At 42.8% G+C, this 15,229-nt stretch overlaps 6 non-coding genes across 6 annotated transcripts; 3 read left to right on the top strand and 3 right to left on the bottom strand.

Moving 5' to 3' along the window:
* The first annotated feature begins 8,082 nt into the window (after positions 1–8,082).
* trnal-aag (transfer RNA leucine (anticodon AAG)) lies at positions 8,083–8,164 on the top strand. Its single transcript has one exon. It is a non-coding gene; the product is annotated as a tRNA-Leu (tRNA).
* A 1,012-nt stretch (positions 8,165–9,176) lies between these two features.
* On the bottom strand, positions 9,177–9,250 carry trnat-agu (transfer RNA threonine (anticodon AGU)). Its single transcript has one exon. It is a non-coding gene; the product is annotated as a tRNA-Thr (tRNA).
* A 1,678-nt stretch (positions 9,251–10,928) lies between these two features.
* Positions 10,929–11,010, top strand: trnal-aag (transfer RNA leucine (anticodon AAG)). The gene has a single exon. It is a non-coding gene; the product is annotated as a tRNA-Leu (tRNA).
* Positions 11,011–12,022: 1,012 nt separating this feature from the next.
* On the bottom strand, positions 12,023–12,096 carry trnat-agu (transfer RNA threonine (anticodon AGU)). Its single transcript has one exon. It is a non-coding gene; the product is annotated as a tRNA-Thr (tRNA).
* A 1,678-nt stretch (positions 12,097–13,774) lies between these two features.
* trnal-aag (transfer RNA leucine (anticodon AAG)) lies at positions 13,775–13,856 on the top strand. Its single transcript has one exon. It is a non-coding gene; the product is annotated as a tRNA-Leu (tRNA).
* Positions 13,857–14,868: 1,012 nt separating this feature from the next.
* trnat-agu (transfer RNA threonine (anticodon AGU)) lies at positions 14,869–14,942 on the bottom strand. The gene has a single exon. It is a non-coding gene; the product is annotated as a tRNA-Thr (tRNA).
* Between the last annotated feature and the right edge of the window lie 287 nt (positions 14,943–15,229).

Below are 15,229 nucleotides of genomic sequence, written 5' to 3' on the forward strand. Positions count from 1 at the left end.
CAAGCTTCCACACACCCTTCCCCACAGTAACAGCTGTTGGAATAGAAATTGTACATGACAGCAGACAATGGTCAGAGAAAAAAAACAGGGGTTAGGCCTGCGGTCGTGCAAGTAAAATCACGTATCAAAACAAAATGCGTGAGGCTTGGGTCCCATTAGACTAGTGCCGTGTGAAACCTGCCCTCCCCTGACTATGAAGTTTGAAGCCATCTTTCAGTTTAAAATCTTTACATAATGTTTGCAATAATATTGATGATTTATCAAATTGGACCCGTCTCTCGCCCCTCATTCTGCCTTCTCTTTCTAAAAGAGAATTAAAATCCCCAGCTAAAACCACTGGTTCCCATCCCAATAAATATACTCAGTTCCTGAATTAGGACATATCTGTCATGTGAGCAACTCAGACAATATATATTTAAGAGTTTAAATTAGACATTCATGAAACCCAGATACACCACCAGTGCTCTCCCTGGTTTCATTACAGGGTGCTGACGTACCTCTACCATCTTATTTTTAATTAGAACAGCTATACCATCAGATTTATTTTCTTTGGACCCACTCCAGATTGATGGGCCCAATGTCCACAGTTCATCCATATCCTTATAGCAGTTTTTAAAGGGTAACCCACACTCCTGTAACAACACAATATCAGCATTTACCTTCCTCACAAATGATAGTATATTCCTTGCCCTTAACTTGGAGCGAATGCTTCTCACATTTATTGACACAATATTAAGAGCCATACTTAAAGTAGGACCAGGGGAGACTAAAAGCTCTGGCTACAATCATTCAGTAGGTGACACCTACTATAAAGCCCCCCCCCCTTTTGCTTTAATTGTCTCCATAGGATATTTCTCCACCTGCCCTCCTTGAGTCTCTGGTTCTAAAGCTTGGTCAGTAAGATCACATATATTGGAGACATCTAAACCCATGGGAGAACCTACCTGAGGACTCGGAAAATGATCTTCCCTCACTCTACTGCTTGGAGTTAAATCATTTTCTAAATCCAATGTCTCTTTTAGACTGCACCCTCTGTTCTGTACATTTCATTTGAGCACTTTCAGTCTCCACAGGTGGCAGGCTATTGGAAGAGATGCTACCAATCAATTCAGATTCCACCTCACTTTTTGCAACATCATCATTCTCTTTTACCTCCCCCTCATCCCCTTCACTCCATTCTGAACCCTCGCTCTCTTTTTCACCACTTTCTTCAACATCAACCACATCCAGTTCCTGATCCATAACCACTGCTCCAGCCCTAAATGCCTCTTCAAACTCTTCCCGTTTTTGCATTGGTCTTCCCAGTTTTGTTTTATTTGCAAAGGAATTTGGACAGTCTTTAAACACATGACCTTCACACTCACAGAGATTACATTTCCTCACGCTTGTACATTCAGTATATGCATGTCCAATTTCCTTGCACATACCACACACCACCTTTGTACAGGCATCCACAAAGTAACCCAGCTCCCCACATCTCCTGCACGGTTTTGGCTGTCCTTGGCAGAACACAAGGCCTCTATTTTCACCTAATCCAATCAAAGAAGGAATGTGTTTAAATCCACCATAACCATTTTTTGTCTTCATGCAATGAAACAGGTACTCTCCATGCACAGTTCCAGATGTCATTATCATCCAAGACTTTCTGAAGCTCACCTTTCACTAAACAATACTTAGACAACCATGTCACAACATCTTCCTTCATCACCATCTCATTAAACATGCGAACAATCACAGTCCTATTAATTAATAATAATTGCTTACACTTATATAGCGCTTTTCTGGACACTCCACTCAAAGCACTTTACAGGTAATGGGGACTCCCCTCCACCACCACCAGTGTGCAGCATCCACCTGGATGATGTGATGGCAGCCATACTGCGCCAGAACGCTCACCACACATCAGCTTTCAGTGGGGAGGAGAGCAGAGTAATGTAGCCAATTCATAGAGGGGGATTATTAGGAGGCCGTGATTGGTAAGGGCTAATGGGAAATTTGGCCAGGACGCCGGGGTTACACCCCTACTCTTTTCGAGAAACGCCCTGGGATTTTTTAATGACCACAGCGAGTCAGGACCTCGGTTTTAAGTCTCATCCGAAGGACGGCGCCCGTTTACAGTATAGTTTCCCCGTCACTATACTGGGGCATTAGGACCCACACAGACCACAGGGTGAGCACCCCCTGCTGGCCCCACTAACACCTCTTCCAGCAGCAACCTTGGTTTTTCCCAGGAGGTCTCCCATCCAGGTACTGACCAGGCTCACACCACATTAGAAAGATCCATCAGCTTCTGCCATTCAAACATTCTAATCAGGCCCACATCTTTTTTTCCTCCTCTATTTTCATCCAAAATTCTTCCAGTAACTTCACCGATTGAAACTAATGTCAAAACCAATTCCCTTCAGCAAAGTGATTAAGCATTTGACATCATTTGACTTTCTGCAACACCTTCCTTGAAAAGTCCAACCATGAAATATCACCCGAGTGAGCCGAAACCTCACCACCCTTATACACCAAACGTGCGCAAAAGTAACAGCACATGCCGACTCTACAGGCCGCCATGGCCGTTACAAATGTGTCAAAAGCAAACTAAACCTAAACCGAAACCTCATCTGTGCACCAAACCCACCAAAACCCTATTCCCTTAATCTTACACTTATACAAAAACTCCACTCTCGACTTCTGGGTTCAACCCTTTACATCTCGAACACTGGTTAGAGACTCAGTGTGTCCCAGGCTCAGCGATTATATAGGACAGGACTCGGCGAGCTGCAGGTGAAACTCGTTGTTCTGCGCTCCCCGTGCGGAATGCGTGTCTCCTCCCTCCAGACTCATCAAACCGCCTTCATACTCTACAGCGGGAAAAAAAAACTCCCTTTACTGTCTTCATACAGTACATCCCTCTTAAATCCCAGAAACACAGAAACTCCGGGGCGTTTCTATGAGTCAGTACTGGGTTTCTCTGTTCGAGGTTACAAGCAAAAACAATAAAAGTGCTGAAAGCAGGAAGTTATTTCTGCTCGTAGGCATAAACATGTAAAAATTAATTTTCTGATTCCTCAAACCTAATAAAATCCATGTAAGTCTCCTTTTCGTCCCCAATGCATATAACTGAATATAAACCAGTCAAGTTCAGCTACTTTTCTGATGTATATGAATACACTAGTTCTGGCGCAGCTGTTACAACAAAGATACTTAAGAACTTTTTTTTCATACGAGCTCTTGCCGTTTTTAAATTGAATATTTTTTTCATTTCGGTAAATCACACGAAACACCAGCAACACTCATTGTAAGCATCTGACCAATCACATTCCTGAATTTTAAACCCATTTAGTATTTATTTTTAACTTGTTTTATTTATTTTTTAAAATTTTACACACCTGTTTTAAGTATTCTTGCCATTTTTAGCATATTGTAAATGGATTTTTTCAAACATTTTATTTTTTAAATCATATCAACCCATTGTAACTTCCCATTGATAATTCCTGAGCTTTATAACTGTGTATTATTTCTTTTTACCTTGTTTTATTTTTTTTATTATTTTACAGAGCTTTTTAATATATTGTATTTTAGTGTCATTTTAAAATAGGACGATCAATGCTTAAATTTGTTGATTTGGGGGGAAAATGTACATTCATTTCCTTGTATGTATCACCAGTGGGAAACTTTTTTTGGATGAATTGCATTTTTGGATGAATTGCAATCTTTACTTCAAGGCCTTCAGGCTGATATAGAAATGACGGGAGATTTAAATGACACATTTGATAAATCAGACAGGAACAGCATAACATCTAAAATGGCAGAACCCTCTAAAGTATTGAAAAAATTCCGGCACATTCATAATAAATACAATTTATTTAATTTAAAGCATAAAATTTGCTTTAAAAAGAAAACCACAATTTGTACGATATCATATTTCAATATCGACATTCAGATGAAGAATTTGAGGATTTGAATATCATTGAAGAGTACATCGATTTTGGGACAATGTTTGCATCTGAATAATCCTTCCTCCTGGAACTCCTGGCTCAGTACTGATAACACTGCTGCTATTGATGGAGTAGAAATAAGTGATGTACTGGCAGTTTTTTTTCTGAGGCAAGAGGTCCTAGAACACGTCCTATAAAAATGTTAAGATTCAGAGCAAGAAATATTTTTCCACCTCACCTAATGCTATTGCATTAACGAGGCTGAAGTTGGCTTCTTATTCGCCAGCTGCTGCTTTGTGTTTTTCGTTCCATCTTAAATGCTACTGCTGTGATGTTATGTCGTCTTTCGCCTGTAGATGGCTCTCTACAGTCATTTTTAAAAATACTTATCCGGATGTATTATTGTACATTTCCTCAGTAAAGGGGAATATGTAAGTAGAGACTGTCCAAATTGCATTTTTGTATGAAACACATTTCAGAAACACAACTCACAATAAAACAAACTGGCATGTTATACCACGAGTAAATAAGACAAAGGCAAAACGTAAATTCACTGGCACTTCCTGCATATTTTCCACGACCTTGCCTTCTGATCATAAAAAGTCTCAAACTCTTGCATTTTACAAGAAATTTTAATATAGCCGTTTTAAATGGGACATTTAGAACATGGCATATGAGACTAAATGGTTAACTGAGGATGAGCAGAGGGTGATCGAACCTACCTCCTGGTTATAAAAATGTCTAAAAATTCTGACACAGATGTTTGATAGACAATGGAAAAGACTATCAAAATCCTGAACTTCAGGACATTGTACTGTACCGTTTTTTTAAATACGACCCTCTGAACATGGCACGAGAGAATACATTGTCAAATGGTAAATGCAATGTTTGCTATATTTCTAGGGCCCTCCCTCCTGATTTTAAAATCATCTCATATTTCTGACATCAAGGTGTGAGACACAATATAACAGACTGTCAAAATCCTGAACTTCAGGACATTTTACGGTACCATTTTAAAAATATGACCCTCTGAGCATGGCATGTGAGAAAATGGCATGTGAGAATGCATTGAGAAAAGGTGAATGCAATTTCTGCTGAATTGCTATTGCCCTCCCTCCTGATTACAAACTCGTCTCACAATTCTGAGACTTAGGTGTGAGACACAATGTAACAGACACTATTAAATTTTGAAGTACAAGAGATTATACTGTTACGTTTTTTTTTAATATTGACCCTCTGGCATGTGAGGACTTGTAGTCAACAAAGTAGCACACATTCTGCCAATTTGCTTTGTCCCTCCTTCCTCGATACCAAAACATCTTAGTATACCGACACTAAGGTAAATGTCTCTAAATCCAGAAGTTAAGTTGTCAAAGTATATCGGAGTCAACCGATACTGATCAGGTTCTGCTGCTGCTGAGCCCGCAGCCTTCACCATAAGGTCCAATTCCCCAAGCCTGTACCCTTCAGAAATTGCAGTATAGAATGAAAAAAACTCCAATAGATATCGGCCACTGTTGGCGATTTTCCTTTAAGAGAGATAGATAATACTTTATTAGTCCCGTAGGGAAACTGACAAATGATTCTCCAGAAATTTATCACTTTCACTTTCACTCCAGTGTATCACTTTCACTGAGACCGAGGAGTGTTAAGCTGTACATGAGTCTTTGTGGCTCGGTTGTTAACAAAAAGGGTGGTGGTTTGAGCCTTCCCAGGGACGCTATGAGCCTTTTAATGTACACACCCGTCTCACTTTACCTCCACGGCCGGTCTTGTACCGCAATCAAATACAGAGCCCGCAGGGGGCAGTAGGCTCGCAAATATAGCTCACTGTGTATATAATGAAGAACCAGAGGTTAGTTTCTCATCTGCATGTTGCAGAGCCTTATGCAACTCACAACAACAGTTGGGGTTTGATCCCTGCACGGGCTATTAGTTGAAAGACCATTGTAAATGACGTGTAACAGATTTATCCAGCTGGCTTTTATGTTTCATACTAAATTGCTATCTTGAAACCAAAATAATTAGAAATATGGAACACAACTGTTGTTCCCCATGAAGGAAAGCTGTTTTACACTGACGTCACTCCTTTTTATTTAATCCAGATTTTAAAAACAACTCCGCCCTATCAAAGGAAAATGTTACACAAAAGTTGGAAAGCACACTCTGAATCCATCTGTATATTTGATTTCCGCAATCCGTTCAAGGCTGCCTATGTTAATCGTAAGTGTATAGATGAAACATTTAATATATTGTTCAGTTTAAATCAAAATGCTTTAATACTACAAGAGAGAAGTATAGTATGGAGGTTGCGACAAATGTGTGATTTCTTGGAAGAAAACTACTTTTCTTTGCGTTAAAAATTAATTCGAAACAATTGACACACAAACCCTTTGTCTTTTTTAAAGAGATTATATCTTTAAACAGACAAATGTATAAAATGTGTTTTTTTTTACCTAGAGATTTTGGACAGGGGCGATGTATTACTAGTAGAGGCTGCTGACTAACACTGTACTGTCTGGAGATCAGCTCCATTTGCAATAAAAAAACATGCGGAACAAAGCTGGAGAGCAGCTGAACTTGTGCTCAGTAGTCAGTATGGTGCTGAGGGTTCAATACTGGCGTTGTTGTATTAGCACAAGCTGCACAGGCTCTGAATCAGACCATTTCAATTAGTCTGATCAGTGCAGGACAAGTTCATGTAGAATTATTGCTTTGTCTGTCTCTTGTTTGTATATAAATGGATGTCTCTGATAACTTAATGTTAGTTTTTATTTTAGTTTTAGTTTTACGATGTAGGTCATGCGTTGATATATGACATGTCTCATTCCTGATTCAGCTCATGCTCCATAGGAGAGAAGAGATTCCTCCTGTTTCTCGTACAACAATATCAGAACAGAAGCCCATGTCACCCATCTCTGATTCAAGATCGAGTTGCATCTTCAACATTTTGTTTTTGTTTCTGATCATAATTTTCTTTAGTTATGATCGATATTGAACTTTTTCTAAGTAAAACAAAACTAATCAAACATGCAGGCAGATTTTTGAAAAGTATTAGGAGTTGACAGGGCGCTCCTTAGGAATAGTCGTCAGAAAATGTGAGAAAAGGAAAGTTACATAAACTCTCACACACAGCATTAAAGACTGGAATCTGATCATAAAAAAACTAGCTGTCTCCCCGTCGGTAATCAAACCCCGGTTTCCCGCATGACAGGCAGGGACACAAACAACTTTACTAACTAGGAGCGTTTGCTAGCTATTAGGAGGCATTTACTCTTAAATATGTTACTGTTTTGGGTTTCGACCTTAATTTTCCCGATACCAGTTTTTTACAAAAGTAAAGGCACACGGTACATGTGTGGCACATCACGTCCGAGTTTAGTGACAACTACCTCAGAGATTGTAAGCTGGGTAGTTTCAGATCAGATCACTTTTTTTATCAAAGGTTCAAGCAAACCCGAATACTTTTGCAAGAGACATTTCAGAATCCCAGTCAAATCCAGTACGATTGCTGGATCCTTTGAATTCGACTGAACTATAGCACAGATCTGCAGTCCACCATTAGAATACTGTGGGTGTGCTGTATAAGCCATACCGCCCAAAATAGTTCTAAAACAGGAGAAGCATCCTCGTTTAGGAATGTGGTATAAAGTGAAATGGTCTGGGAAGAGTCCTACGTTTGAACAGTTCAAAATAGACGTCAAGGGGTATTTACGGACTCTTTCGAAATGTAAGAACAAGCTGTGCGGACTTTATCTTTATTTACCTTGTGTAATCGTTTTTCATAAAGTGTAATTGTATTATAGCATGTGCCCCTGACGATTTTCTTGATACGTTATATGTGCTCTTGTTTGTATTGTATGTAGTTTTGTTGTTCAAATAAAACGTAAAAGACACAACTTTCCGGATGCGGCTGCTGTAAAAATAAAATGACATCAAGGGTGCTGTACGCAGAGGTCTGAAACCTGCTCCACAGAAGATCTTTATCCAGAGGTGTTAAAGAAGTCGAGATCTCGTCATGAGAGGGGAAGCATCTCAGAAAAAGCAGGTGCAGTCGGTTCCACGGTCATAACGCCACTAAGTCGGGCGACAAGAGCAAAACCCACCCGGCTTCCTCCGGGCAAGTAATGAGACAAAGAGACAACACACAGTGGGTAGCGTGGCCGAGCGGTCTAAGGCGCTGGATTAAGGCTCCAGTCTCTTCGGGGGCGTGGGTTCGAATCCCACCGCTGCCAGGTGCTTCTGTCGAGACCCCCTTTCAGCTGGCTTCAGACGAAAGGGAGGGAACTGCTTTTTGGCAGTCTCTCGAGAAACTAAGCAAAGTGTTTAAAGATACTTTCTCAGCTTGACTTCAAGGCACAAAACAAAAACCTTCTTGCGTCCTCTCAACCCAAAAGCGCTTTGCCACTTTTTGCGTTATGCAGGGAACGACGTCTGCCCAGATCACTTTTGTGTCAATGCAAATCGTAGTGTGCCCTCCGTTTTAATGTTGGCTGTGCTGGCGTGCTGCTTCTGTCTGTGAAACTTGAATGTTCTGCTTCTTCACACCAAATCGTCGGCTGGGGTTGAGCTTGTTAAATCTTTGCGCATAGCGCTCCTTTGGAAGTACTTTGTCCAAGTTCAAAAGCGATCGTGGGATTTACTTCATGCGTGCCAAAAAGCATGCCTCGCACGACAGATTTAAATGGGGAATGGAGCCTGCTTCTTGCTGTTTTTCCTGTGGTTGCAGTTACAAAGTTGATCGTGCTTTCACATTCTGTTAACAGTATTCACTGGCTGAGCTTTATCAGTTGGTTCGTAAAGGAATCTCTGCTTCGGTTCCAGAAAAGTCATCTGTGGTGTGTTTTTTTCCGTGCCCATGGCAGTCTTTTAAAGCTGGTAGTAGTGGCGGCGAAGTTAATTTTTTATCCTCTTTAAAAGAATAAGGACGGGCTGGGGCGAGCTCCATTTACCACTCTTTCAGCTAACCGCCGAACTCCCGAACTGATTACACTGCAGAGCCACAGGCGCCTCGCTTTTCTCCATTCTCTGGGTCAGGGTGAAAAAAAACTTGCTGGTATTAGCTGGCCTGCTGGGAGCACCTCTTCTTCACTGATAAGCAAGATTTGTGTTTCATCTTTCTCAAGCTGTATAGATTTCTTTCAAAACAAGTTGTTCCAGAAAGGAAACTTACACTTGCATTCACCTGAATTAAAAGGCATGGGATTTGCCCGTAAGGATAAATTCTGTACAGTAAGACAGGAAGAAAGGCACCGCTGGGAATCGGACCCAGGATCTCCTGTTTACTAGACAGGCGCTTTAGCCAACTAAGCCACGGCGCCGGCAAAGTGCTGTCCTTTGACAGCCACATGGACACGTCTCAACTGCTCTGAGACATCTGCATTCGGTGTGCACCGAGCCTGCTCGCCTTGCAAGTTTCCTCATTTACATGCGATAGCTCCACCACTAAGAGAAAGGATGAGAAATGGCTTTTATCTGGCACTTTTCATGTCAGAGGATCTCAATCTGCTTTCCGTGTACAAGAGGATGTCCAACTCATGTAGCTAAAGACGTAGACGACAGTGCTCCACTGAAATCTTGATCTCACAACCCTCGGCATGACTCCGCTGTGTTCTGCTTTAGACAAAGGGGGGAAAAGACTTCTTTCATCACACGTTTTGCACTGTTTACGGTGTTTGCAGTGCTCTTTCTTAAATGAAAACCAGGAATCGGCACCATATGAGGTGAGACTAGATAATATTGGATCAAGTAGCCTCGCCATTCCATGCGTGACGTGCGCAAAGTGTAATTCCTGTCTTTATAGTGTGCTTGTTAGAGACTTAGCTGGCACCTAGAGCGCTTTAAATCCGGGAGTCAGCAGCCCAAGACAATAGAGCTTCCTTCGTCTATGTTTTTTGCGTGAAGGGGGAAACCATGCGTGTGATGCAAACGATCTTAGTATCGAAGTGCCGTCCCACATAACCGATCCGAACAATCTGCTTTACAGAGGAGCACTGCCGGAGCCTATCGTTGGCAAACTGAAGACCAGGCTGACCTCTTCTGTGACTCTTGAACACTGAGTCTCAAGGTTGTGAATTCAAGCTCCACGCTGGCGGGAAATTCCATAGGTAATGATCACATTTTCTTGCATGCTAATCAAAAGAAATATTAAGAAACTTTTCCCGATACCAGTTTTTTACAAAAGTAAAGGCACACGGCACATGTGTGCCACATCACGTCCGAGTTGAGTGACAACTACCTCAGAGATTGTAAGCTGGGTAGTTTCAGATCAGATCACTTTTTGTATCAAAGGTTCAAGCAAACCCGAATACTTTTGCAAGAGACATTTCAGAATCCCAGTCAAATCCAGTACGATTGCTGGATCCTTTGAATTCGACTGAACTATAGCACAGATCTGCAGTCCACCATTAGAATACTGTGGGTGTGCTGTATAAGCCATACCGCCCAAAATAGTTCTAAAACAGGAGAAGCATCCTCGTTTAGGAATGTGGTATAAAGTGAAATGGTCTGGGAAGAGTCCTACGTTTGAACAGTTCAATATAGACGTCAAGGGGTATTTACGGACTCTTTCGAAATGTAAGAACAAGCTGTGCGGACCTTATCTTTATTTACCTTGTGTAATCGTTTTTCATAAAGTGTAATTGTATTATAGCATGTGCCCCTGACGATTTTCTTGATACGTTATATGTGCTCTTGTTTGTATTGTATGTAGTTTTGTTGTTCAAATAAAACGTAAAAGACACAACTTTCCGGATGCGGCTGCTGTAAAAATAAAATGACATCAAGGGTGCTGTACGCAGAGGTCTGAAACCTGCTCCACAGAAGATCTTTATCCAGAGGTGTTAAAGAAGTCGAGATCTCGCCATGAGAGGGGAAGCATCTCAGAAAAAGCAGGTGCAGTCGGTTCCACGGTCATAACGCCACTAAGTCGGGCGACAAGAGCAAAACCCACCCGGCTTCCTCCGGGCAAGTAATGAGACAAAGAGATAACGCACAGCGGGTAGCGTGGCCGAGCGGTTTAAGGCGCTGGATTAAGGCTCCTGTCTCTTCGGGGGCGTGGGTTCGAATCCCACTGCTGCCAGGTGCGTCTGTCGAGACCCCCTTTCAGCTGGCTTCAGACGAAAGGGAGGGAACTGCTTTTTGGCAGTCTCTCGAGAAACTAAGCAAAGTGTTTAAAGATACTTTCTCAGCTTGACTTCAAGGCACAAAACAAAAACCTTCTTGCGTCCTCTCAACCCAAAAGCGCTTTGCCACTTTTTGCGTTATGCAGGGAACGACGTCTGCCCAGATCACTTTTGTGTCAATGCAAATCGTAGTGTGCCCTCCATTTTAATGTTGGCTGTGCTGGCGTGCTGCTTCTGTCTGTGAAACTTGAATGTTCTGCTTCTTCACACCAAATCATCGGCGGGGGTTGAGCTTGTTAAATCTTTGCGCATAGCGCTCCTTTGGAAGTACTTTGTCCAAGTTCAAAAGCGATCGTGGGATTTACTTCATGCGTGCCAAAAAGCATGCCTCGCACGACAGATTTAAATGGGGAATGGAGCCTGCTTCTTGCTGTTTTTCCTGTGGTTGCAGTTACAAAGTTGATCGTGCTTTCACATTCTGTTAACAGTATTCACTGGCTGAGCTTTATCAGTTGGTTCGTAAAGGAATCTCTGCTTCGGTTCCAGAAAAGTCATCTGTGGTGTGTTTTTTTCCGTGCCCATGGCAGTCTTTTAAAGCTGGTAGTAGTGGCGGCGAAGTTAATTTTTTATCCTCTTTAAAAGAATAAGGACGGGCTGGGGCGAGCTCCATTTACCACTCTTTCAGCTAACCGCCGAACTCCCGAACTGATTACACTGCAGAGCCACAGGCGCCTCGCTTTTCTCCATTCTCTGGGTCAGGGTGAAAAAAAACTTGCTGGTATTAGCTGGCCTGCTGGGAGCACCTCTTCTTCACTGATAAGCAAGATTTGTGTTTCATCTTTCTCAAGCTGTAGAGATTTCTTTCAAAACAAGTTGTTCCAGAAAGGAAACGAACACTTGCATTCACCTGAATTAAAAGGCATGGGATTTGCCCGTAAGGATAAATTCTGTACAGTAAGACAGGAAGAAAGGCACCGCTGGGAATCGGACCCAGGATCTCCTGTTTACTAGACAGGCGCTTTAGCCAACTAAGCCACGGCGCCGGCAAAGTGCTGTCCTTTGACAGCCACATGGACACGTCTCAACTGCTCTGAGACATCTGCATTCGGTGTGCACCGAGCCTGCTCGCCTTGCAAGTTTCCTCATTTACATGCGATAGCTCCACCACTAAGAGAAAGGATGAGAAATGGCTTTTATCTGGCACTTTTCATGTCAGAGGATCTCAATCTGCTTTCCGTGTACAAGAGGATGTCCAACTCATGTAGCTAAAGACGTAGACGACAGTGCTCCACTGAAATCTTGATCTCACAACCCTCGGCATGACTCCGCTGTGTTCTGCTTTAGACAAAGGGGGGAAAAGACTTCTTTCATCACACGTTTTGCACTGTTTACGGTGTTTGCAGTGCTCTTTCTTAAATGAAAACCAGGAATCGGCACCATATGAGGTGAGACTAGATAATATTGGATCAAGTAGCCTCGCCATTCCATGCGTGACGTGCGCAAAGTGTAATTCCTGTCTTTATAGTGTGCTTGTTAGAGACTTAGCTGGCACCTAGAGCGCTTTAAATCCGGGAGTCAGCAGCCCAAGACAATAGAGCTTCCTTCGTCTATGTTTTTTGCGTGAAGGGGGAAACCATGCGTGTGATGCAAACGATCTTAGTATCGAAGTGCCGTCCCACATAACCGATCCGAACAATCTGCTTTACAGAGGAGCACTGCCGGAGCCTATCGTTGGCAAACTGAAGACCAGGCTGACCTCTTCTGTGACTCTTGAACACTGAGTCTCAAGGTTGTGAATTCAAGCTCCACGCTGGCGGGAAATTCCATAGGTAATGATCACATTTTCTTGCATGCTAATCAAAAGAAATATTAAGAAACTTTTCCCGATACCAGTTTTTTACAAAAGTAAAGGCACACGGCACATGTGTGCCACATCACGTCCGAGTTGAGTGACAACTACCTCAGAGATTGTAAGCTGGGTAGTTTCAGATCAGATCACTTTTTGTATCAAAGGTTCAAGCAAACCCGAATACTTTTGCAAGAGACATTTCAGAATCCCAGTCAAATCCAGTACGATTGCTGGATCCGTTGAATTCGACTGAACTATAGCACAGATCTGCAGTCCACCATTAGAATACTGTGGGTGTGCTGTATAAGCCATACCGCCCAAAATAGTTCTAAAACAGGAGAAGCATCCTCGTTTAGGAATGTGGTATAAAGTGAAATGGTCTGGGAAGAGTCCTACGTTTGAACAGTTCAATATAGACGTCAAGGGGTATTTACGGACTCTTTCGAAATGTAAGAACAAGCTGTGCGGACCTTATCTTTATTTACCTTGTGTAATCGTTTTTCATAAAGTGTAATTGTATTATAGCATGTGCCCCTGACGATTTTCTTGATACGTTATATGTGCTCTTGTTTGTATTGTATGTAGTTTTGTTGTTCAAATAAAACGTAAAAGACACAACTTTCCGGATGCGGCTGCTGTAAAAATAAAATGACATCAAGGGTGCTGTACGCAGAGGTCTGAAACCTGCTCCACAGAAGATCTTTATCCAGAGGTGTTAAAGAAGTCGAGATCTCGCCATGAGAGGGGAAGCATCTCAGAAAAAGCAGGTGCAGTCGGTTCCACGGTCATAACGCCACTAAGTCGGGCGACAAGAGCAAAACCCACCCGGCTTCCTCCGGGCAAGTAATGAGACAAAGAGACAACACATAGCGGGTAGCGTGGCCGAGCGGTCTAAGGCGCTGGATTAAGGCTCCTGTCTCTTCGGGTGTGTGGGTTCGAATCCCACTGCTGCCAGGTGCTTCTGTCGAGACCCCCTTTCAGCTGGCTTCAGACGAAAGGGAGGGAACTGCTTTTTGGCAGTCTCTCGAGAAACTAAGCAAAGTGTTTAAAGATACTTTCTCAGCTTGACATCAAGGCACAAAACAAAAACCTTCTTGCGTCCTCTCAACCCAAAAGCGCTTTGCCACTTTTTGCGTTATGCAGGGAACGACGTCTGCCCAGATCACTTTTGTGTCAATGCAAATCGTAGTGTGCCCTCCGTTTTAATGTTGGCTGTGCTGGCGTGCTGCTTCTGTCTGTGAAACTTGAATGTTCTGCTTCTTCACACCAAATCATCGGCGGGGGTTGAGCTTGTTAAATCTTTGCGCATAGCGCTCCTTTGGAAGTACTTTGTCCAAGTTCAAAAGCGATCGTGGGATTTACTTCATGCGTGCCAAAAAGCATGCCTCGCACGACAGATTTAAATGGGGAATGGAGCCTGCTTCTTGCTGTTTTTCCTGTGGTTGCAGTTACAAAGTTGATCGTGCTTTCACATTCTGTTAACAGTATTCACTGGCTGAGCTTTATCAGTTGGTTCGTAAAGGAATCTCTGCTTCGGTTCCAGAAAAGTCATCTGTGGTGTGTTTTTTTCCGTGCCCATGGCAGTCTTTTAAAGCTGGTAGTAGTGGCGGCGAAGTTAATTTTTTATCCTCTTTAAAAGAATAAGGACGGGCTGGGGCGAGCTCCATTTACCACTCTTTCAGCTAACCGCCGAACTCCCGAACTGATTACACTGCAGAGCCACAGGCGCCTCGCTTTTCTCCATTCTCTGGGTCAGGGTGAAAAAAAACTTGCTGGTATTAGCTGGCCTGCTGGGAGCACCTCTTCTTCACTGATAAGCAAGATTTGTGTTTCATCTTTCTCAAGCTGTAGAGATTTCTTTCAAAACAAGTTGTTCCAGAAAGGAAACGAACACTTGCATTCACCTGAATTAAAAGGCATGGGATTTGCCCGTAAGGATAAATTCTGTACAGTAAGACAGGAAGAAAGGCACCGCTGGGAATCGGACCCAGGATCTCCTGTTTACTAGACAGGCGCTTTAGCCAACTAAGCCACGGCGCCGGCAAAGTGCTGTCCTTTGACAGCCACTTGGACACGTCTCAACTGCTCTGAGACATCTGCATTCGGTGTGCACCGAGCCTGCTCGCCTTGCAAGTTTCCTCATTTACATGCGATAGCTCCACCACTAAGAGAAAGGATGAGAAATGGCTTTTATCTGGCACTTTTCATGTCAGAGGATCTCAATCTGCTTTCCGTGTACAAGAGGATGTCCAACTCATGTAGCTAAAGACGTAGACGACAGTGCTCCACTGAAATCTTGATCTCACAACCCTCGGCATGACTCCGCT

This window comes from Lepisosteus oculatus, chromosome 14 (assembly GCF_040954835.1).
Source record: "Lepisosteus oculatus isolate fLepOcu1 chromosome 14, fLepOcu1.hap2, whole genome shotgun sequence".
Classification (NCBI taxonomy): domain Eukaryota; kingdom Metazoa; phylum Chordata; class Actinopteri; order Semionotiformes; family Lepisosteidae; genus Lepisosteus; species Lepisosteus oculatus.